Source organism: Triturus cristatus, chromosome 6, assembly GCF_964204655.1.
Source record: "Triturus cristatus chromosome 6, aTriCri1.1, whole genome shotgun sequence".
Lineage (NCBI taxonomy): Eukaryota > Metazoa > Chordata > Amphibia > Caudata > Salamandridae > Triturus > Triturus cristatus.
In genome coordinates this window covers 1,403,662,477-1,403,686,033 of record NC_140589.1, presented here as the reverse complement: position 1 = coordinate 1,403,686,033, position 23,557 = coordinate 1,403,662,477, and the positions used below count along the sequence as shown (strand labels likewise).

Below are 23,557 nucleotides of genomic sequence, written 5' to 3'. Positions count from 1 at the left end.
CTGTTCCTGACCCTTCCAGGATGTCAGAACATTAACCAGTGCCTGGCAGTTTCATCTGAAAAAGATGTCAAACCTACATGCATTGCAGTTGATTTTGAATATGGTGCAGTATTTGCAGCTCTCTGGCATGGCGAGAGCGTGTGCAGGAAATGTTCGCAGCATGCATGTTCCTTCCACCAGAGCAGCTGGTGGTGTGTTTTCAACTACAAGACACATATTATTTTCGGAAATGTGATTAGTGTGATCAGCACCGCGAGTCACCCAGTTGGTCTGACAACGTGTTCCCTAAGAAAAGTTTCCTCCCCAGGCACACAAACTGGAGTACACTGCCTGGGCTTGCACAAACAAACAAAACCTCCACGAGGAGACTCCACAAAACATGCATTAAAACAACCATGCAGCAAGGGGTTGAATTAAAGGAGCACTTTAACATGTCAGTTACATCCAACATGCTACTCCAAACAGGGCCGGACTGGACATAAACCACCCCTGGAACATGTTGCCATACCAGCCCTCTTACTGCGAGGAGCACGTGGGCACAACTTCGAGAAGAGTTTGCAAAGGGTCTATCCCCAAAACATTTTTGAACCTTTTGGCCTTTTTCTCCCCTCATTCATTATTTTTATCTCTTGCCACAACGTTCCCAACTTCCTCCTCAGCCCTTCCTTATTTTGGTCATTTTTCTTCTACCTTCCACTTCTCTGTGCAACTAACTTTCTAATCTTGTTCCCTTTTCAATCTCCCCTCCCCTCTCATCATTTCTACCCCCTTTTCCTTCATAGATAACTAAAAGTCATAGGCCAACATTTTTGTTTAGAGAATGCTACTCAAGCACAACTATTTTACCACCGGCGCCGCCCACAACTAGATACGGTAACTGCCCCTGTCTTTGGTGCTGTAAGTGGTCAGTTTGAAACAAAGGCGATAAAGTTCTAGGGCGTGTGAAAGGATTACCTTCTTGGTGTACCCAAGTAAACATACAAAATAAAATAATTGTTTAATATTTAGTAATATATATGCAGTCTCTTCACCAAATCCAGTACTGCCATTAGGAATCAGTGACACACATTATGCTTCACTAGCACACAAGTAGTTATGGTGGCTAAGTAGGTTAGTGCAGTCACTGCAGCAACTTCTGTGGAACCCAGAAGTCAAAGTAGTAACCATCCTTTGAGACACAGCATGCTAGGGTGAGCATTAGCTTGAAATTGTAGTATGTGAGTGTATTGATTATTAAATTGGCTAAGGTTATTAAAATGGCTACGATGCATATCAGAGGTGATAAAGGGTTTCATCTATGTATTGTATTGTAATTGTATTTATATAGCGCTTACTACCCCCGACAAGGCATAAAAGTGCTTTTTGGTGAATAGCACTCTTCTCCGGAACCCAAAAAGGATTAGTGGTGGATTAGTATAGTGAAATTTGAGTTCATTTGAGCGGTGGACATGTGAGTCTGTTAGTTGGATTGAAAAGGATAATGGGGGATAGAAGATGAAAGAGTCTAGAAAGTGTTTATTGGGAGATCATAGTAGGGATGGGAGGGTTGGGATGAGTATAAGGAGAGATGGAGGAGGGAAGAATCTCTAGAAATGGATTAGAGAGATCACAGTAGTAAAATTAGTTTTGGCATGATCCAAGAAGGGATAGAGGAGGGAACAGTCTAGAATGGGTTATTTTGGAGATCATAGTAGTAGAATGATATTTGGGATGAGTCAGAGTGGAGGTAGAGGATATATTGAGAGAGGTATAGGGTGAAATATATGGTAGTGTATTGGAGAGAGTCAAAGTTTTTGTTCACTGTATGAGTAAAGTAATAAATATATAGATACATAAGTACATATCATACATATTTAAATCAAGAAATGAACATATCTAAATACATACATATAATCAAATTACATTTTAATTTACACTGGGATATGTTGTACATTTTTGTTTGAGTATGGTGGTTATGTAGGAAAGAGTCAACTATTGAGTAGTCTTCTGAAGATAAGATAGTTATCTGTGTATCTTATGTTTGGGGGTAACAAATTCCATAGTTTGGCTACTTGAACAGAGAGAGATGTGTCACCTATATGTTTTTTCTTGTATGGTGGGATTTTGAGGTGAGGTGCCAATATGGAGCGGAAGTTCCGTTGTTTAATGTACTTGGTGATTTTACTCCTGATGAAAAGCGGTCCTGTTCTATGTATTGCTTTGTGGGTGATACAAAGCAGCTTGAATGTGGATCTTCTGGCAACCGGTAACCAATGTAGGGACCTCAAGGCAGAGGAGATGTTGGTTTGTGGCCTTACATGTAGGAGTAGTCTGGCAGCAGAGTTTGGAATCCGTTGTAGTCTTTTCATAGTTGATAAAGATGATCTGTTATAGAGGCAATTGGCGTAATCAAGGTTAGACAGTACAAGAGAGATAGTGGCTTGGAACTTGTGTGGAAATTCCAGGTGGGGGAAGATGGCTCGCAGAGTTTTCACAGTAATGAAGCTTGATCGTGCTAATTTGTCCACTTGGGCATTCACTGATAACTTGGAGACCATGGTAATTCCAAGGTTTCTGACTTCCTTAGATATTTTAGGAGGTGGTCTTAGATTGTCAAGGAAGGCACAAAGTGGGTCATAATTTTTCCAATCGCTACATGTGAGCATTTTCGTTTTGGAATCATTCGATTTAAGATTGCTCCTTGTAATCCAATAATCAACGCCTCTCAGGTAACTGAAGATTTGTGAGTTTTCAATGCCTCTGTGGCTTTCCATTAACAGGAGTAATTGTGTGTCATCTGCATAGTTATAGCATGTGAGCTCAAATTAATTGAAGAATGCCGGTGATGCCTTCATGTAGATGTTGAAAAGCATGGGTGAGATGATAGAGCCATGAAAGACCCCTGCTTTTGTGTAGTACAGTTTGGATGAGAAAAATGGAGAATGGATGACATTTGTTCTGTTTTGAAGGTAGGATGTGATCCAGTCGAGGGCAGTCCCCTCTATGTCAGCTTCGTGGAGTCTTTGGATTAGAGTGCCATGGTCAACTGTGTCAAAGGCAGTTGGAAGGTCACCTATATGTAATTACATGTATTGTATATGCCATATGACTGTCTGTACATGTAAAATTTTGTGTTTATACCAAAAAATGCCAATAAAGATATATTTGAAAAAAAGGCAGTTGAGAGGTCCAAGAGAAGTAGTGCAGCAACTCCGTTGCGGTCTACTGTGTTTTTAAGGTCATCCCAGATGGCGATGAGGGCAGATTCTGTGCCTCTTCCTGGATGGAATCCTGTTTGGGAGTCGGAAAGTATGGCATTATCTTCAATAAATTGTGACATATGCTCTTTCTATCAGTTTGATGGGAAAGGTCTATTTGTAATCATTCTGTGGTTATTAGGGTCAAATGGTTCCAGGTTAGTTTTCTTTAATAATGGGTGTATGTATGCCTTTTTAGGGTCGTCTGTAAAGATTCCCTTAGTTAAGGAAATATTGATGATTCTTCTTACTGGTATGGCAGCAGAGATAGTAGGAAGAATATTCTTGAATATTTGTGGTGGGCAAGGGTCAGTAGGACTGCTGGCAGCCCTGCTTGCTTTCCCCAGATCCATAAATTCACTTTGTGATATTTGTTTGAAGGAATAGAGAGGCTGGGTTAGCCTAGTCTTAGAGGGTATTTTTGGAAATGGGCTGATGCTGTTTTTTTTTTCTCTATTTTAAATAAGAGTCCAACATGTCTGCTGTGGTTGTGTAATGATTTGCCAGTTTGTCCATGGATCTTTGAGTAATGGGATTAGTTCTTTCTATGCATTTTGGTTTATGAAATTCTGTGACAATTTTGTAGAATTCTCTATTTTCATATTTAGCATTTTGAATTCTGTCTGAATAGTACTTTTTTTTAAAAACTATTTTTGATAGCTGACATGTATAATCTGTTTAGTTTCTGTAGGTGACGTTTGTCTTGATTGATCTTTATTTTGGGCCAGGTGCGTTGCAGCTTTCTCATTTGTTGTTTTATGGCCATATGTATCAGAATCGGCCCGTTTGCGAACGGGAAAAGGCCTTTTGGGATGTATCATCCCAAAAGGGCATCGCAAGTTAGAGAATTGCAAAATTTGTGATTCTCTATTTTGCGATTGCATTTAAGGAATCGCAAATTGCGAATCCTTAAATGCAATGTAGAAAGCACCTAAGTTGTGCGAATTTGACATAAGAAATCGCAAATTACTACCAACTGACAGTTGGTGGTAATTTGCGAATTCTTTGAAAAAAGCACTTTTTTTTTGCTTTTTTCAAAGTGCCATGTGGCACACATACATGCCCTTAGGGTATGTATGTGTGCCACATGTGCACACATGCTTATTTCAGGGTTGCAACAGGGTGTCCTATTGACACCCTTGCAACCTTGAAATTGCATTCTCAATTTGCAATTCTTTAATTGGGAATCGCAAATTGAGAATGTCTTCCCATTCATTCCTATGGGCCTTCTAGCCCATAGGAATGAATGGGAAGGTATTCCTTATTTGCGAATCTCAATTTGTGATTCGCAAATAAGGAATATGTAGGATGCGCAAAATATTTAGCAAATCCTACATAAATTGCATTTTGCAATTCTCTAATTGCGATTCCCTAAAAATCGCAATTTGAGAATCGCAAAACACATTTTGCATACATATGGCCCTTAGTTCTGTATTTCTCCAAAGTGCCTGTTTTCTTCTATCCTGTTTTGTTGTTCTTAGTGGTATTAGGATATCAAATGTTTCCTGTAGCCACTCATATAGTTTTTGAACTGAATTTATTGCGTCTAGATCTGTGTTGGATGTTAGTTGTGTTTCTAAGAATATCAAATTGAGTTTTTTCTGCGGTAGATAGGTGGATGCATGTAAGGTGGTTTTATGTGTGTTGCTTTGTCGTGTTATATGTTGGAAAGCTATCAAATAGTGGTCTGACCATGTGACTGAAGTAATTGTTTGAAAGGTAACTAGCTCTGGATTTGCAAAAATTACATCTAGGATGTGTCCAGAGATTTGTGTGGGTTTGTGGACGATCTGATGTAGGTTCAGTGTGTCAAGACCAGTGATGATGGTTTTTGGATGGGGCATGTTGGATTTGTCAAACCGAATGTTGAGGTCACCCAGAATGCATAGGTTGGAGTGTAGTGTTAGCAGGCTTGAAATTGCGTCTAGGAATGTGTCTGGAAATGTTGCATTGCTAGTTGGAGGTCTGTAAAGGAGGAGGAAGTTGGTGTAGGGTTGCATCTGGTGAAGAGGGACTCACAATCTGGTATGGAAACGTCGTCACCTTTAGTGAGATGTATTGTTTGCTTGAATATAACAGCTAGTCCACCTCCTCTTTTGCCTATATAATTTTGTGTGGTAGTTTGATAGCCTAGAGGATCGGCTTCATGCAACACTAGAGCCATGCCATCTCCAACCACGATTCAGTTATGAAGAGTAAGTCAGGTTGTGTGTCAGGGAATGCGTCGTAGATGTGATGCTTGTTTTTAGAGAGTGATCGAGCAGTTATTAGTAGGCAGTTTAGAGATTGTGTTTTGGTGATGGTGTGACTTTGTTTTGCAGAAGAGTGAACAGTATTTTTGGAACTTGTAGCAGGTGTGTCATTAGTGGTGGTCTTAGCTGTATGAGGATAGCAATCGTGTTGCTTTTCTACATCGTATTCCTCGTCCAGCAGGCTTAGAAGGCATTTTGATCGGCCTGCGTGTGTAGTTGGTGGAGATGGTGTTTGAGAGTAAGTTGTGTAATAGACATGGAGATGCGAAGTTGCGAAGAGTGGAATGTTATTTTGTTTGCGTCTGTTTTGGGTGGAAGGTGTATGAGTTAGGGGTGGTGGTGCAGCATGTGGGTCATGTTTTAAAACTCTGAATTGTGCAATGGATGAGAGGCATTTAAATGAGTATTGTTGTCTTGATGTATTTGTGTTAGGTGTGGGGGAAGAGAGAAAGGTTGGCAGTAGAGATAGTTTAGGATGTGTATTATTTGTGTAGTCAGGTGGGAGGGAGTAGGTGTACGTTTCTAGTTGTGATGGAAAGTATTATGCAATAGTGTGTGTGTTATTTTGTTGTGCTGGTGTGTGTGTTATGTATTGTTTTTGTGGAGTAGTGAGAGGCGATGATGATGTGGTGGTTTTCTGAGAAGGATTTGAATGTGCAGTATTGTTGGTGAGTGGAAGTTGAATGATGAAGGGGCGGTGATGTGTTTTGGAAAAGAGTGTATGTTATGAGTATTTGTGTTAGATTTGATAACTGGAAGAGGTAATATGTGTAGTGGAGTGAAGTGTCAGGATTGTTTCATTGTGTGTTTTTGGTAAAATGTTTTGTTGGTGGATGAAATGATGTAGAGCTGAGTATATGTTTGGCGGAGACAGAAAGGGGTTCGTTAGGTACAAACATATGAGGCACTAAATTCACTCCCCACTAGTGGGAAATTATGCACAATTAGCAATGGCCAAACCTACATCCAGTCAGACGGATCAACAGATGAATGAGACTGTGCAGGAGGTTTAACACCTGTTGCTGACATGTGTTTGTAACCTCCAAGTATCCGCTGTGGGCCCATTCAACTTCTACAGTGGGCTGCTCTTCTGCAAAATTAACATATACCATAATAATTTTCGAAAATGTAACATGCATTGCCATTTTGGGAGGGACCAAGTCCAAATTGTTCTTATGGTGAGGAGGCAGCAGTTAGGTGTTACATGGCCCATCCATTTCCATCGTCTACTCACAGGCCTTACATGAGCTCTACATTGTTATTGACAGAGCATTCAAGCAGTTGTAATAAATGACTGCACTTCTGTATATTACTCATCTGAGGATTCGGTTCCAAGTGCGGTGTTTTCTTACAGCTTGGAAAGTAGTAAAAAGACAACTATCCTATGTTGCCAAGACACACCTATGCGACAAACTAAAATGAATTGTATTTTTTTTTTATTATTGCTTATTTTAACTTTAAAAAAATCATACTGGGTACAATATTTCACAACTGCTTAAGGGCGCTGTCATTGACAAAATCTTGTGGACAAGTGCTTTAACAGGCTAAAAGAAAAAAAACAAAAAGGCAAGCAAATCAGCCTGTTACACATTTGCTGGGCCTGTTCATATATGAAAGTAGAAAGGCCGCAGGTAAATGTAGCCAGTATCAGCTGAACTGGTTACTGAATGAGGGTAAAATATGTAACCTCTGCATCAAATACCCATGCACCACTCTGCAATCGATCTCCATACTGAAATAAGTTTCAGAGTAACCGCATAGCTAGAGCAAAGCCGTCTATGTCCCTCTTCTTTGCTGTCAACCCAAAATTCAGGCTCCAGGCACCCTGGGGAGTCCACGTCAAGGCAAGCACAATGCTCCATTTCTGGGCATTTCCATTGTTTTCGTCTGTTAGTTGAATTAGATCAACCAGGGTACATCAGAACTACAATCTCCAGAATGCATTAGGTTGCTCAGCCAAGGCATAGGACTGGAGCATGTATGTGAAAAAACATAGATTTAGGAAATAGTTTTTCTCTTAAGACCTGGATGACAAAATTACATGAATCTTGAAAACAACAATGAATTCGAAAATATTTTGACAAATTGTTATATATATAACAAAAATTTGTTTAGTCAATTTTTTATATAAAGAAAACAATTATTTTTTCATTGTGAATCATATATGTACAAATGTAAATGATTAACATTATTTCATTGTTATGACTAAGATGATGTTAAATTACATAGGCATGAAACACAAAAACATAATAACACAATAATTATTTTGAATCCACCAATTGTGACAGTGGCACGGCCTTAGAATTTATCCAAATTCCTAAGGACTGGAGCATGACCTTCTTAGTGACATGGAGTCATCCGGTAACCCTATTTATCCATGATCATAATAACAGTACAATGCAAGACCCCATCAGGAGTATGCCTGGATTTGGCACAGATACTACTGCGCTCGTTAATATTTCTGGCAGACAATCAAACAGAAGAGTTAAGAAATAAGGTTACAAGATGACTCAGTGTCACCAGGGAAACCATTTTCTAGTTCTGGGCTTTTTTACGTTAACAACATGGTGCCTTCTGGTAGTTTTATTTTTTTTAATTTTTTTTCAAATTCTTTTTATTAAGAAGGTATTTGAGAACAACAGAGTAGTAGTGAGCAGTGAGCAAACACACTGTACGCAGCACACAGGGGGCCTAGACATCACTGATTGTCACTGTATTGCTCAATCCCCCTTCCCCGAGAGTTACATACTACATTGTATTGTAAACTGACAATCGTCCATCTGTTTGCCGCAGTAACCCATTTCCCCACCTACCTCCGCTCTTAACCTACTACATTAACTCCCCTATGTTGCATGTACGGCCCCCAAATCTTTTTGAATTTGCGGGGGCAACCTCAGGCCGGGTATGTTTCGCATAGATCTGTTCACTCCCTAGAGTTTGGCCAAGTTGCGCTTCGCCAACCCTACAGCTGTGTTCAGCTAAGTGTTTGAGTATTTTGGCCATTTCTCTTCCTCTGTTATTCCTAGCAACAGCCACTTGGCTTTCAGTGGGGTCATTAAACCTGTAACTTGCTTCCACACCTCTATCACCCCATTCCAAAAGCTTTGGATTAGTGGGCAGACCCAGAGCATGTGGTAGAAAGTGCCTATGCTGCTGCATCCCCTAGTGCATGCAGCCGAATCGCTGCGGCACATCTTGTGTATCCTGGACCTATAGACATATGACCTGTGTAGCACTCGAAGTTGCACCGAGCGGAATCGTGCTCGTACGGCTATCTCTCTAGGACTCTGCAGGACCTTGCTCCACTTGTCGTCCTCCAGGGCCTTCTAGTTTTAGTCTTGGTTCATATCAACAGACTTAGTGGATTAGCATGGCTGAAAAAAACAAAAAGTTCTAAAATGAAAGTCCGGGACTTGTTCTTGATGTCCCCAGTGACATGGAGTCATCTAGTAACATTTATAAGAAAAAAAAGACACCTATTTTTTAAAACCAAACTATTTGGGGCCCAGTCATATTTGACAACTAAAGAGTAGAAGCACTTGCTTTAGGATGTGTTTGTCCCATGGGTTAAATGTGTGTAGTTTGAATATTTGAACGGGAGATGCCTGACACCAGTAAAACAAATACTAAACAATCAGTCAAAATTAAATTATTGGCCTTACTGCTTGTGGGTATGGGGGCAGGGGCATGCAAATGCATGGTTTTGAAAGTCTAGTCCATCAAATACCAAAATGCCGGAGAAGACCTCCATGTAGTTCTAATCACTTCCATCCATCCCAGCAAACGTTAGACTACAGATAACACAATGCAAAGTGATGTCCCAAGCAAAAACAGGAGAAAATTGGATTTAGTGCCAAGCACAGAAACTAGATAACTCATGTTTTCAAACAGGAAATTGCAAAGATGTGACCCCTGCACTCAACGATGTAAGGGGTAACAGAAGTGGCATCGTACTACCTTTGACCCCTGATGACATTAAAGGATGGACCCTTGGGCCCCCGTGTACACCTTCAACAACTACGTATTTACTTCTCAGGCAAATAACTGGAAGCCACAAAAATGAAACAAGGCTCTAAAGTCTCCAGTTTAATTTAAGCTCATGTCACTGCCTTCCTGGCTTTTGAGGTGTAGTCAAAAGACTGGGGTGGCAGCACTTACCCATGGGTGCCGTATTTGAGTCAATTCACCAAAATACCAGGGTTAGAGGAAGTGACATCACAACACAGGAAGTGGTATCATATGACCCCTGCCTCTGATTCTTTTCCAGGAAGGCATGTCACATGCCCCTCACATCACACAAATTGAGGATTTACATTGGATAGTATCCAAAGCAACTCAAAGTTCTGTTATTTGTTCCATTGGTGTGCATTAGCATTCCCATGCAACCACCCATGGGTTTTGATGCAAATCCCTGTCTTCAAACATTGGTGGAAAGGAATTTGCTCAAAAATATTATGCCTCCTCGTAGCGGGCATAACAATGAGAATTGATTTCATTTCTCCTTGTTTTCCCAACTTTGCATGTATGCTGCATTGTACATCACACATGCCAAGTCAGAAAAAAACTTAAAGCATATTTTACTGAAAGAGACCCCTTCCAGTGCAAAAACTATGATTCAGAGAATGCACATACCATTGTACTATGGGCTAAGGTTGTGCACATTGGCACATGACTTCCAAAAGTGTGCAAACGCTTGGGGAAGGAAAAAATGCCCTCATATCTTTTTAGATATGGCACGTTTTTTCTCTCTCCTTTGACTCAGGGTGTCGCCTTTCATCAAAGAATAGAAAATCTGGGCCTCAATCTCACACAATCTCACTCACTACCTTTCACTTGATTCTCACTCACATTAATTCGCACACACATGCTTACACATAAAGACACACTTACCACACATATGCACAGTCTCTACCACTTAAACACACTCTCACCTAGAATGCATGCATACAGAATACATTTAAATCCATTTTTACTTACCACAGCTGCCACGACAGATCTTAATTGGGCTCCATTTTTTATTGCACTAATAGTGAATAGAATATTTTTCACTATTAGTATAATGAAAAGAGGGCAGTTAATCATGAATGCGGAGCCACCCCAGTGTTCTGACCCTGGTCAGATACTATGGCATGAACAAAATCTCCTACGTGGACGATGCTCAGCTCATCCTCTCACTCTCCTCCAACCCGACTAAGACCAATTCTAACTTCCAATGATGCATGACCAGCGTGGCAAGCTGGATGCAAAACAGATGCCTCAAACTCAGCACAGAAAAACAGAAATGCTCATCTTTGGGAGCAACAACTACCTGTGGGACGGCTCCTGGTGGCCTATGCAGCTCGGCCCCACAGCCACACCCACAGAACATGCAAGAAACCTAGGAATCATTCTGGAAAGCAAGCTCTCGATGAGGAAGCAGATAAATGCTGTGTCATCCTCTCGCTTTCTCACCCTGCACATGCTCAGAAAAATCTTTAACTGGCTCCTCATCAGCACCAGACGCAAAGCCACCCAGGCCCTCATCACCAGCCGCCTGGGCCACAGCAACTCCCTCTACGTGGGAATCCCCTAACAACTACTAAACAGACTCAAGCCATCCAGAACGCAGCAGCCAGGCTCATCCATGACCACCCAGGATGGACCCACATCACCCCCCCACCTCAAATCTCTGCACTGGCTCTCAGCTCCTTACACTGGCTTCCAGTTTGCAAGAGGATCGTCTTTAAAATTTGCTGCACGACCCACTAAGCCCTTATGGGGAAAGGTCCTTGATATTTAGCCTCGAAGCTCACTCTTTACAGTCCTGGAAAAATGTTACGATCATGAGACAAAATGTTGCTTACAATCCCTCAGATTAAAAAGTCTCAGTCAGGGAGTAGAATGTTCTCCTATCTGACCCCCTTTTACTGGAATGCCATCCTGGTTCACATACGTCTCTGCATGGATCCTCTTAAATTTAGGAAGTTACTCAAAACCGAATTGTTTTAGGAAATGTTTCTGTGACTGCTGCCTGTTGTCAGAAGGCTTTTGTGCCAAGATACCCCTTCAGGGGTGAGTTGTTCGCACTATAAATAACCACAACATATCATTTGTAAACAAGGCCAGTTCAAACTTCTCACCCATGTCTACAAAGCCCTACACAACCAGCGACTGGCATACCTCCACCACAGGGTGAACGACCACCAACCTACCCGTATACTTCACTCCTCATCCCTCTTCTTGGCCCCCACACCCTTCGTTCGCAGGAGCACGGAGCGGTGGCCGTGCCTAGCCACCAAACCCTGGAACGGCCTCCCGCTCCATCTCCGTATAGCTACCACCCTGCAGGAGTTGAGGAAGGACCTAAAGACCTGGCTCTTTGACTAATCTACCACAGCAGCAGCACCCCTCCTCCCACACCCACCCAGCACCTCAATACCCTAACGGATGATTTGCAGTGCTTTACAAATCACATTTGATGTTATTTGATTTGATTCTTGGCACTGATTTTGCCACCTCTGAGGCCAGGGGTCGCAAAGGCAGTGCCATGGGAGGCAAGAAGCAAGCCAGCAACCCCTGATGACACCGAAATGACATCCATGGAGTTCAGCTGTCTGCGACGTTCATGCACCTGCAATAAATGTAGGTCAGATAAAAAACAAGCATTGGCAAAGCCAATAGGTCTCACCTATACAAGGGCTACTGGCTTTGGCAATATGGTTTTGCCATGTTGTACACCAGTGTGTCTGCTGGTCAGTATGGCTAAAAGTTAGTGGCGTGTAGTGTCCTAGAGTGGAGTGGGGGGAGTAGAGTGTCGTAGGCTGGATTTCTTGGAGTAAAATGTCATAGAGTGGCATAGGGGGGAGTAGAGTGTTGTAGAGTTGAGTATAGGGAAGTAGAGTTCAGTAGTTCAGTGGCAGAGAGTGTCATAGAGTGCAGTGTCATGGAGTGGCACAGAGTAGAGTGGCATAGAGTGGAGTGGCGTACAGTGGAGTAGGGCGGAATAGGGTGAAGTGGGTTGGGGTGGATTGGACTGGAGTAGATTGGGGTAGATTGAATTAGAGAAGAGTGAGTTAGATTGAGTGGAGTGGGGTGGATTGGAGTGGATGGAATGGATGGGGTGGATTGGACTGGATTGGAGTGGGGTGGATTGAAATAGGGTGAGGTGGATTGATTGGGGTGGATTAAATTGGTTTAGGGTGTGGTGGATTAGATTGGGGTGGGGTGGGTGGATTGGATTAGAGTAAAACGGTTTGGAGAGGACTGAATTAGAGTGGAGTGGAGGGGTGGATTGGACTGGGCTGGGGGTGGATTGGATTAGAGTGGGGTGGGGTGGATTGGATTGGAGTGGGGTGGATTGGACTGGAGTGGGGTGGGGTGGATTGGAGTGTGGTGGGCTGGATTGATTGGATTGAGTGGGGTAGAATGGAAGCAGGTGGGTAGGTGGATTGGGGTAGACTGAAGTGGGGTGAATTGGCGTGGGGTGGAGTGGAGTGGGTCGGATTGAATTGGAGTGGGGTTGACTGGAGTGGGATGGAGTGGGGTGAATTGGAGGGGTGGATTGGATTGGCGTGGGGTGGGATGGATTGGAGTGGAGTAATTGGATTGCAGTGGGATGGATTGAATTGAGGTGGATTGGATTGGGATGGCTTGGGTTGGAGTGGGGTGAGGTGGGTGGATTGGAGTGGGGTAGATTTGAGTGGGGCAGATTGTTTTAGGTTGGAGTGGGGCAGATTGGAGTGGGCGGACTGGATAGGGTAGATTGTTTAAGATTGGAGTGGGGCAGATTGTTTTGGAGTGGGGCAGATTGTTTTGGAGTGGGGCAGATTGTTTTGGATTGGAGTAGGACAGATTGGAATGTGGCAGATTGTTTTGGATTAGAGTGGGGCAGACTGTTTTGGATTGGAGTGGGACAGATTGGAATGGGGCAGATTGTTTTAGACTGGAGTGGGGCAGATTGCTTTTTATTGGAGTGGGACAGATTGTTTTGGAGGGGGCAGATTTTTTTTAATTGGAGTGGGACAGATTGTTGTGGAGTGGGGCAGATTGTTTTGGAGTGAGGCAGATTGTTTTGGATTAGAGTGGGCAGATTGTTTTGGATTGGATTGGGGCAGATTGGAGTGTGAAAGACTGGAGTGGGGAAGATTGTTTTGGATTTGAGTTGGGTAGATTGTTTTGGATTGGAGTGGGGCAGATTGGAGTCGGGTCGGTTCGGAGGATTCAAGTGTAGTGAATTGGAGTTGATTGGGATGAATGGTTTGGATTGGGTTTGGTTGGGGTGGATTGGATTGGTCTGGGGTGGATTGGATTGGTCTGGGGTGGATTGGATTGAGTGGGGCGGATTGGAATGGGCTGAGGTGGGGTTGATTGGGGTGTCCTGTACGATTATGTGTTAAAGCATCATTGCAGGCATTACACATAAAAAAGAAACAATCTCACTTTGCAATAACATATTCTGCCTCTTTTGAGAGCAGTGCCCACAATAAAAAACATAAGAAAACATGAGTGCAAAGTGAGCAAAGAAGGCTTGTCAAACTAGAAGAAAGTTAACTATAGAAAAAAATCTTTGCGATTTTGTTTGTCCTAGTAGGCACATTTTTGCCAGTCACACACCTTCTGTTTGCAGAAAACTAAAAATTATAAAGAACAAAATAGTACTTCAAACACATAAAGGAGCAGCAGACAGGCACTGATTAAGTTGAATCGACCAGTGCTTGGTCTCTGCTACAGAGAGAAGAACGGAAAGGATGTTAGGCCTAGCTTGATGAATTACGTGGCTGTAAAGAAGTGTGCCACGCAAGCCAACAAATGGTAAGCAATGGGCGGTCTCCAAGCTCTTTTCTATATACAAGAGTGTCTCGCAAGCGAGACGCATAAGTTAGTGTATGCTTTCACAAGCTCGACCCTAACAAGAGTGTCTTGCAAGCGAGGTACATGCCCTAGAGCATGCTTTTGCAGGCTTGACCGTAAAAATAACCAGAGCGATGCAATTACTGATGTTGCCGGAAGGAGGCATGCTGTATAAGTCATACACTGGAAAAATGAAGTCATTGTTTGATGTGAAACTTTGACGCCCGTCAGGGGTAGCAAACGCTAAATGCAATTGAACTTTCTAGTACTTTTGTTACATTAGGTATATTTTTTCACAGAAATATAACTGTAGCTAAAGATGCTGCAGATATCACTCCTCCATGACATAAGGTGCCCCATCCATGATTATGCCTACCACTGTAGCCCAGTGAGGTTTTGAAAAGGCTCTGTCCACTGGTGGCAGCAGTCAGAAGGCCAGCCTGCTGATCGACACAGCTGCAACTATTCCGGACCAGGTACTAGCATTTAAAACCAGCCCCCCCAGCATAAAAATCGGCCCCACCCGTCCAGCCTCCAGGGGAAACGCCCGGAGCCCGTTGGTGCCACTCCAGTCATGGCTAGGAGCACCCTGTCAAGTGGATTAAGAGACTCCCCCCAGCAAAGGACCTTCCCATAAACCATTATGAAAGGTTACTCCCTTACCCCCTCCACCATGTGTGGGTGTGGGGGTGAGAGTCCATGACTGAGGCTGGGATACTGACCCTCCTCCAGCAACGTCACTTCCAAGGTGGGGAAAGATTGTGTGGTTATTTAAACATAGAGCCCTGGAGGCGCAACCTCTTTGGGCGTTTCCAATGAAAATGGAGCAGGGGTGTCAGGTTGTTCTGCTTTGGATTGGTTTGGTCAGCTTGGTGTGGGGCTGCTTAATACTCCAGGATTGGCTGCAGTGCTGAATTTGAGCCAGTGGTTTCCGGACACTCTGCTACATGGTGGTGCTGCTCATGTAATTTAGAGATGAGCAGAGCAATGTTTTTTTTTTATACAATATACATTAATAAAAATTACAAATACTTGCCTCCCCAGCCATTTCTTTAGCTTTGGGGACCTGGGATATTCTGAACTGTGGCACTTGCAGGCGACAGAGATGGTTAGTAGTTGTTTTGGTACCGTCATTGGAAGCGATGATGGGGCAGTGCGTGATGCAAGCTGCAGTTGCCTCCTGGTCAGGGCCCTGGCACTTTATTTCACAAATTAAGCTATGATTGTCTGGTTATTAGGCATTCTGAACAGGATGTGTCCCATGGAAACTTGGCCTGCCACCCTTTCTAACTTTCAGCGCTGGGTGCACAGCATTCTGCCACCACCATCTCTGTTTGACCTCCACTCATGTAGGCTGACCTCTGCTCCTCCCTTAAGTGTTCGAGCACTGTGCACATGTTTGATGACAGAAGCATAGGTGGCCGACCTCGATAGCAATGCAGGGTGAGACCCAGGCTGCATTGCAGCAGCTACGGATGGACACCACGTTCAGCCTGCTGAGGTGCGAGAAATTGTTGGAGCTCAGAGGAACTTCAACATTTGTGGTGTGTATTCTAGCCCAGCAAACACATTCAATGCACAGGCACCGGTGATGGAAGCTAGCAAGGGTGGGAGGCCAGATTACCACAGCAAACATCCTGTTTAGTACAGGGTACTAGGATTACAGAACCCTTCCCCTGGGTAACCAGATCACCCAAGCTCAAATGAAAGGAGTAAACTAACCTGCAAACCAACACCTCTGCTCCATTTTCACTGTAAAAGCACAAAGAGAGCATGCCCTAGTGTTTTTTTGTTTAAAGCCTCTCTTAACCTTTTCCCTTCCTATAAGCAACAATGCCGGGGCGGAGAAGGGTGGGTCCTAAGCGCCCCATCCTTTGTGCCAGATTTCCGTCCCAAACCCACTCATAGGACCGAAGAACGCTTACCTGTCACGAGGAAGCAACAGTAGGCTGCCAACCATCTCTCGTCCCCTGTGTGACATGGCCAGCCTCATATCTGTGGACTTATACAGGGTTGAAAAAAAGTCATCTAACATGAACAAAACTTTAAAAAATGGACTTGCATGATGGCACAGAAGCCTGGCCTGGAAGCAGTGTTTTAACATGGAGACTGCAGCCTGCAGCTGTCTGAAACAAGCGCCTAGTATACGAGCATTGTTTGTTTTCTATAGGTAAATCGTATGACGATCCCCCATGAAACAACTGCCGGAAGCTGTTTGTGGGTGGGAGTGTGTCTGCTGCAAGAAGGCGGGGGAGGGGGGCAGCGTAAGTGCACGAATCCATGCCACCATGAAGGGTCACGAGACATGCAAAGGCACGCCAAGATGGAGTGCTTGAGTTAGCTGTGGGTGGATGGCCTTTGGGCATATTTACTTACATTTCAATTCAGATGAGCAGGGAAGTTTCTGAGATCCATGCTGTGCTGCTGCGCTCGAATGAAATGCACCCACAATCCCAACCGCGGTGACTCTACAAGTCCACAGTTCTGACCTAGAAACAAGAAAGATTGGGGTCATAGGTTGCACATCTGCTCTGGTAGCCAGTGGATCATTGGCTGATGCGGTTGTCAGTTCTGCTGCTCACAAACGTCTGATGCAGTCTGGGCATGAGTTAGTGGCCCAGGTCAAAATCTTTTAACTGTAATATTTCACAAGGCAGGGCGACCGCAATATCAGAAGGCAGGCATGCTGTGCGTGTAAAGGGGCCGCAACATCCTCACCTCAGCAGTTCGGAGTCTATCATGTCACTCTGTTTCCCGAATGAAACCTTACCCCTTAATACACTGGTACCCATCTACAATTCTAACGTATGGATGGATGCCCCTCAAATTCTCTTGCACTGGTATTTTCAACTGTGGGGAGATATTGGAGACAAGATGTGCCATGCACAGCATGGCCTTGCGTGTCGCAAAACACCATTAACCTCGTATTCAGCCACCCACCGCCTCCCTATCCCAGACTTAATAAACATCCTTGGCATTCGGCCAGCCTCCCACACCACCCACAGCTTTAACCTCCTCCTTCCCTACCAAATATTTATCAAAAAGATACAGGGTGTGCCCTGATGCCGCCCCTCCATCCTTACCCCCCCCCCCTTACTCCAGCCAAATTAATGCCTACTTCCTCCGCTCTAGACAAAATATACAAAAAGTTAGACCTGATGTCCTGACATCCTCCCACTCTCTCTGCTTTCCCTCTCCGTTCCCATCCAAAGGCACGCGGACGGGCGCTCTGAGAGTCGCGTCCGCGTGGCTTGGGAATCTCCGTCAGACAGTGCTTGACTGAAGATCCGCAGCTGACAAGGGTGATGTCACCGCGTGGCAGCGTCAGAACGCTGGACGTGTTATCGCACCTCCTCCGCGTCTGTTGGGACCCGAGGGAGGTGAGACATGGCGTTTGAGTGAGTCATCTGCATTCTGTCGATTCACTTCTATCTGTGGAGACCGGGAGAGGCCTGGCAACAGTGCAGAAGCGAGCGCCACCCCTGGTGATGTAAAAGCAGTTGAAGAACAACTTTTATTTTTGCACAGTTGTTACATTTTAGGAATAAATATCCAGGTTCAAAATTCGGTATTCGAGCAAGTGGCTCTCTAAAAGAGCCACACAAAATAAGACAATGAGAGACATGTTTTTATAATATGCAGCAGGCTTCTATTTATTATATAAGGGATAAAGTACCCCCTGCTGTACATTACATGGGCATTGCAAGTCACCAAGGAGTTCCATAACCATAAAGAGGAACAAGGCCTGGGGCCGAGTTCCTATATAAAGTTATGGAACTCCCAGGTGACTTGTAATATCCTTACCATGTACGCCACAGGGTACTTTATCTTATATAATACATGGTAACACCATCACCTTTCCAACAAACCACCTAAAACCTTGGTGCGTAGCTCTTTCATATAAACGAGTGAACCTGTTTGCAAACATAAAGTATAAAAAAAAATGCTTTAGTGCCCAATTAAACACAAAAAAACAGTTAGATAGATATTGGTTGCAGACAGATATTAGGAACAGTTCAATACAAATACAAGTCAGTTTACGAAAACAAAAACCATACTAGCTCAATATGTGTAGAAACATGCAGAAAGATTCTAGCTTTTCTGAATCTAAGGAGTGCAAAACATAAACGTATTCTCTCTGCTTGTCACTGTAAGCCATTCAAATCGCGCAGAAAAAGAAAAGCAACGTCCAGTTCTGTTGCTTTAAAGAGCTGCTTCCATCATGCTCTGTGGCATTACCTGCTTTTTTCTTGGCGCCCGCCAGCAGGCATTTTGACATTAGAACTTGACAGCAATAACTTATAATAGTCAAGTTCTGACGTCTTTTCTTTATAATCGGTGACTGAGTTTATCACAAGTTGCTGAATATAAATAAATTAGAGACTGCCTTTTATACAGGGATCACAGAACCCCAATTATTATAATACAAGAATAGATCACAAACTGTACCTGTAGTTGACTCTACAAATTAAGACAGTTCTAAAAAAAGAGGTGCAAAGTTTTTCTTAGGAGCCCACCACCAAGGCTGCAGATTGTTGGAGCTGCCAAATACCAAGAATGACTAGCCTACTAGGTGTTTAATTGTCTCCGAAGATATTTTTTATGCTCTTTTATACATATTGTCATTTTTTATGATTGTTTGTTTTCTTTGTGAACTTTTATGATTCATCTGGAATCGAATAAAGGTTTTTGACTGACTGACTAGTCTACTCCCGATTCCACCTAATACCCCTTCCTTCCACTACCGTACACCTCCAATCTGTTTAGCTGACTCTTGCAGGGTATTTTCATGCTTGCTTTCACCCTTTATCACTGTTTTCCAAACTTTCTTTTTCTCCCTGTTCTATCTTTCTCTTTCTTGATCTGGGTCAAGCTTGATGATGAAAAGAAAGTTGAGGTCCATCAAAATGAATTCTGGAGATCTCCCCTGCAACCAGTGGCACAAGGTAAGCACAGGTTGCTCTCCCCAAACATGCCAGTTCTGTTGTTGCAATAAAGTTGTTGGTGCTTTACTGTACATTGCACTTTATTTCCCTTTAGCTGGGAGGAATCATAGCCGTTATACTTACCAATGTTTAAGTCAACTGCTGAATTGTACAGAAAAATAAAATCAAGTTTACTGTCTTTCTACAGAAGATCAAATGATGCTCATAAATTCGATTTTTTGGAGAGTATTTGCAGAACTTTATGTGCTCCTATTAGACTTGCTACTTTAATGAAATTTGTTGTAAGATTGTATATAGACTAAGCAACAAATAACTCGAAAACTAATGCTATAGCACTCTGTTCGCGCAAACAAGCAGAAAAACATTGATTCAACGAGCTCTCTGCCAAGTTATGGATCTGTGGCATAGATGTAGCTCCTAATGCCAACAACTAAAGAAACTACAGGGCATGGAAATGGACAACAGTGGCCCAAGTCAGATCAACAGTGGAACCAGAGAAAAGAAACACCCATTTTCTGCAAACACCTACATCAACAACAAAGCCCATAAGAAAAATAAATGCTCCAAGCTGGAAATGTCCCATGAAGTGAATCTGCAAGCAGAAGAATGTGAGTTCTCACACCGCCACTCCCAGGCTTTAAACTCACATAAGAGATAAAAACAAAACAGAGCGATATTGAAGGAGAGCAAACCTTATCAATGCACGTGGATCTGTATAGTGCAAACCGGGTTACAAAACAGCGGTGTGCTTCACATTGGAGGGAAAAACATCGACCAGGATGATAAGTGTGGGGGCGGACAATGGAAGACAAATTCGAGTAGGCGGTGTAAAACAGATAGAGGACAGAGAGAGGTGGAAGACAATGGCTGCAGAATACTTCATAGAAGAAGGAGATGTGAGGCTGGCTGAGATTAAGTACTGGTAATGTGTACACTTGATTGGACTAGTCCATATCAAGGCTACGAATATCAAGATATAGGAATATAGTAGACAAAATATTGAAGACCAAAGTATCGAAAGGTAAGTGCATATAGAGGAAGTATAGCTTGACCCTTCCTAAGTCCACATCTACGTGCCTTGAAGATATATATGTATATTGTGAAGTTACAAATATGTGAAGTTAGGTATACAACATCTATATTTGCTTACCTTTTGCTATTTTAGATTAAATATTTAGCCTCAATATTTGTACACCTCAGTGTTCTAGCTTCGATATTCAAGGAGCACACCTGTACACTTGAAGACACAATACCAGAATTGTATAGCACAGAACAGAAGCAGGGCTGTCAGGTGACCAACAATTAGGGGAGGGTGCAATAGGGATGGCAAATAGGAAAGGGGTCTGCAGGAAGGTAGAGTAGACACATAAGATTGGGAAGTAGGGGAAAGTCGGGGCATACAGAGCCGCAAGGCATTGCTTGAATAGCAGGGCTGAGTTTGTTTCTGAGGTGGAAGAATGATGCTTGGCGGATTCCAATTAAGACAACTTTGAATAATACCATGGAAATGCAAGGTATCCAGTTTTCTCCTTCCTACTCTTACTTCCTTTTCTCTAGTCTGGCAATGCTACTTGTGTGTGTCTTGCATATGCCTCTGGCCATGTTCATCTTGGGTCCCGGGTATGATGTGATATCATTGTTGTTTACCTTTCACCTGAAGGCTTGTAAATATGCTGTCAGGGAGAGGGTGCCAGTCGAGATCTCTGAGAGTTGGCGTTATCCTGTCAGCCTTACAAAGACCCTTGATGAGGTGTGCCACAGCTTGAAGAATATTATTTGGGCCAGTCAGATGTGTTTCTGGGATGATGGCCAATACAGATTTGCGTCCTTCGAGATTAGATAGCACCAGTTCCTCGGTGGCTCACCTGAACTTCGCTTTCTTCACTTAACAGAGTGAAGAAATGGTTTTACTCTGTGAAACAAAGGCAGTTGATGCCAGGCACACTTGGCCTTGGGTGTGATGGGCATCCTCAAGCTGGCATAGGTACTGATGTAGCGCTTGATGTGAAAGTGTCTTGATTCATCTCATCAAGCCATTACTGGACATGGTATTGCTTGGTGCTGTATTGCTCAGGTTCAACTAAATACATGCCCTGGGCATCCAGGATTGGATGGAAGTCAGGCAGTTTTCAGCCAAGCAATGTCCTGGTCAGAGGTGGCCTTTGGGTAGAGCTGGTATCATCCATGTACTGATGAATACTGATGACCATTGTCTTAATAAACTGGTTTGTGACAACCTTCATGATTATTTTTTTCCCTTAAAGGTAGTTGCGTGATTGTGTTGTAGTTAGTGAGGTCGTTACATGCCAATGAGTATTTTGTTTGGCCTAGCCAGATGTCCCCGAAGGTCCTAGTCAAGTCACTATGGCAATTTTCTGTGAGATATGTTTCACTAGTCTATGATACGTGAAATCTGGATATAAAAAGGATAATTGCTATGAAAAGGCGTGACTGTCGAAAGAAGAGGAAGCCGTGAAGGCTTCTTTGAAGCATTACATACACTGTACAGGATTTAGGTAGCATATAAGCATGTACTCTGGAATTATGCAATTCTGTGGCTGCAGTGTTTTCTGCATAATTTGTTTTTTTACCACACTTCTTACAAAATTTATAGCCTGCTGCATACATTACAGATTTCAACAAAAATGGACCAAATGTTACTAAAGGAGGCACCACATGTGTTGCTGGGCAAAGGCAGACAAAAAAACGAAATAACACTCCCACAAAATGTGCTAACAGAAACATTGAATAATACTCCCTGTAAGGAAATCCCTCTTTTTTGCATGATCACTCCCAAAGATGTGGACTGATGCTGCTGGTTTTTCGACTCTGAGTGTGCGCTGAGGCCTGCTAACCAGACCTCAGTGCCAGTGTTCTAACCCTTTACAAAATGTATGTTGAAATGGCTACTCCCAATTGGCATAAGTTAACTTACTTATAAGTCCCTATTATATGGTACCACAGGTACCCAGCGCTGTAAGTTTAAATGTCCACTCAGGGCTGCAGCACTGAAAGCGCCACCCTGAGTATGACAAACACCAACATGTCCCTCAGCCTTCCACTGCAGCCTGAAAGAGCAGTTTTAAAACTGCTCATTCAACTTTTCCTTTTAAACTAATCACAAATCTCACACTTCTTTTAACAATATATATAAGTCTCCCTTAAGGAAGACCTATTGAGCCCTAAGGCAGGGAGCTGTGTATTATTAAGGGGGATATATATTTCCGTATGTTCTAACAGTAAAAAACACAAATAATTGTTTTTACTGTGGAATGAAGAGTAGCCCAGTTGGCCAGTACAGGGTTGCAGGCTGACATCTCATGAATTGAACTACTAAATACTGTACTGCAAGGTGTCAGGTGGTATTTAATGTCACTTTTAAGGAAAAGCAACTTTTAGAAAGTTGTCACTCTGATCCCCAGTTTATCTGGCGGCCATTCACAGTTTCTGGCCACCAGAGTGGTGTGAACAACTTCCCAGCCCAAGAACAATAGGTGCCTGTAGCAGCGGGAGGTATCACCTCTCCCTCGCAGGAAGACACTGAGCTCTGGGCCAACCCTCTTATCATTGGATATCCAGTGGATCTTTTCTTCGCCAATTGAGAGGTAAAGGGAGTTAGCATTCCATCAATCAATTTAAATGAGGGTGCAGCCCATTTGGCTAGACAATAAGGATCAGGAATCAGTGTACATAGTTAAGAAGATTTATTACAAGTTAGGAATCAGATTAAGGTAAACAGATCTCAGTGCCATGCTATAAAGATACAGAATAACCACTGGAAAACCCAACCTTCTAAAGAAGTTTAGACTTACCAATAGGAGGAAAACAAGACGTTCCGTCCCAGCAATACATAAGATCAATAATAGAATTCAGAGCTCAGAGGAATGTTTCTGAGTCTCTCTTTTATTCATGAGTGAAGTCTAAGATCATCTAAGTTAAAGTTCAAACTAAGAGGATGGTTTAAGAACTAACAGGTTCCCAAAAATCAGAGAAATGCAGAAAAATAGGAAAGTGCAGAAAAGTACAGGAAGGTAAAGGAAGGGGTCATCATTTCAGAAGTTCAGTCAAGAGTCTTCTTGGGTCAGGAAAAATGATTGTTTAGCTTATACCGCACTCAGTCAAGAATCAAAGGGAATAGGCATAGAGGTCTAAACCTCTCAAAGTCCAAAGTAAAAGTGGCTTTAACCTCAGACAGTGTGAACTCCAGTTATTTGCACCAGAATCTTCCAGGTAACGCCCCTCTGTTCGCATCATCAGGGGCTCCATTGTCCTTTCCATTCTCCCGTTGAAAGAT

The 23,557-nt window shown here is 43.1% G+C and overlaps 1 long non-coding RNA gene across 1 annotated transcript in view; it reads right to left on the bottom strand.

Moving 5' to 3' along the window:
- The window catches only part of LOC146821470 (uncharacterized), a 33,150-nt gene extending 15,548 nt beyond the window's left edge, over positions 1 to 17,602 (bottom strand). Inside the window, exons 1-2 of the long non-coding RNA XR_014963176.1 lie at positions 17,473 to 17,602; positions 16,694 to 16,806 (exon numbers count right to left, since the gene is read on the bottom strand). This is a non-coding gene — a long non-coding RNA (uncharacterized LOC146821470). The remainder of the gene's footprint in view (positions 1 to 16,693; positions 16,807 to 17,472) is intronic.
- Between the last annotated feature and the right edge of the window lie 5,955 nt (positions 17,603 to 23,557).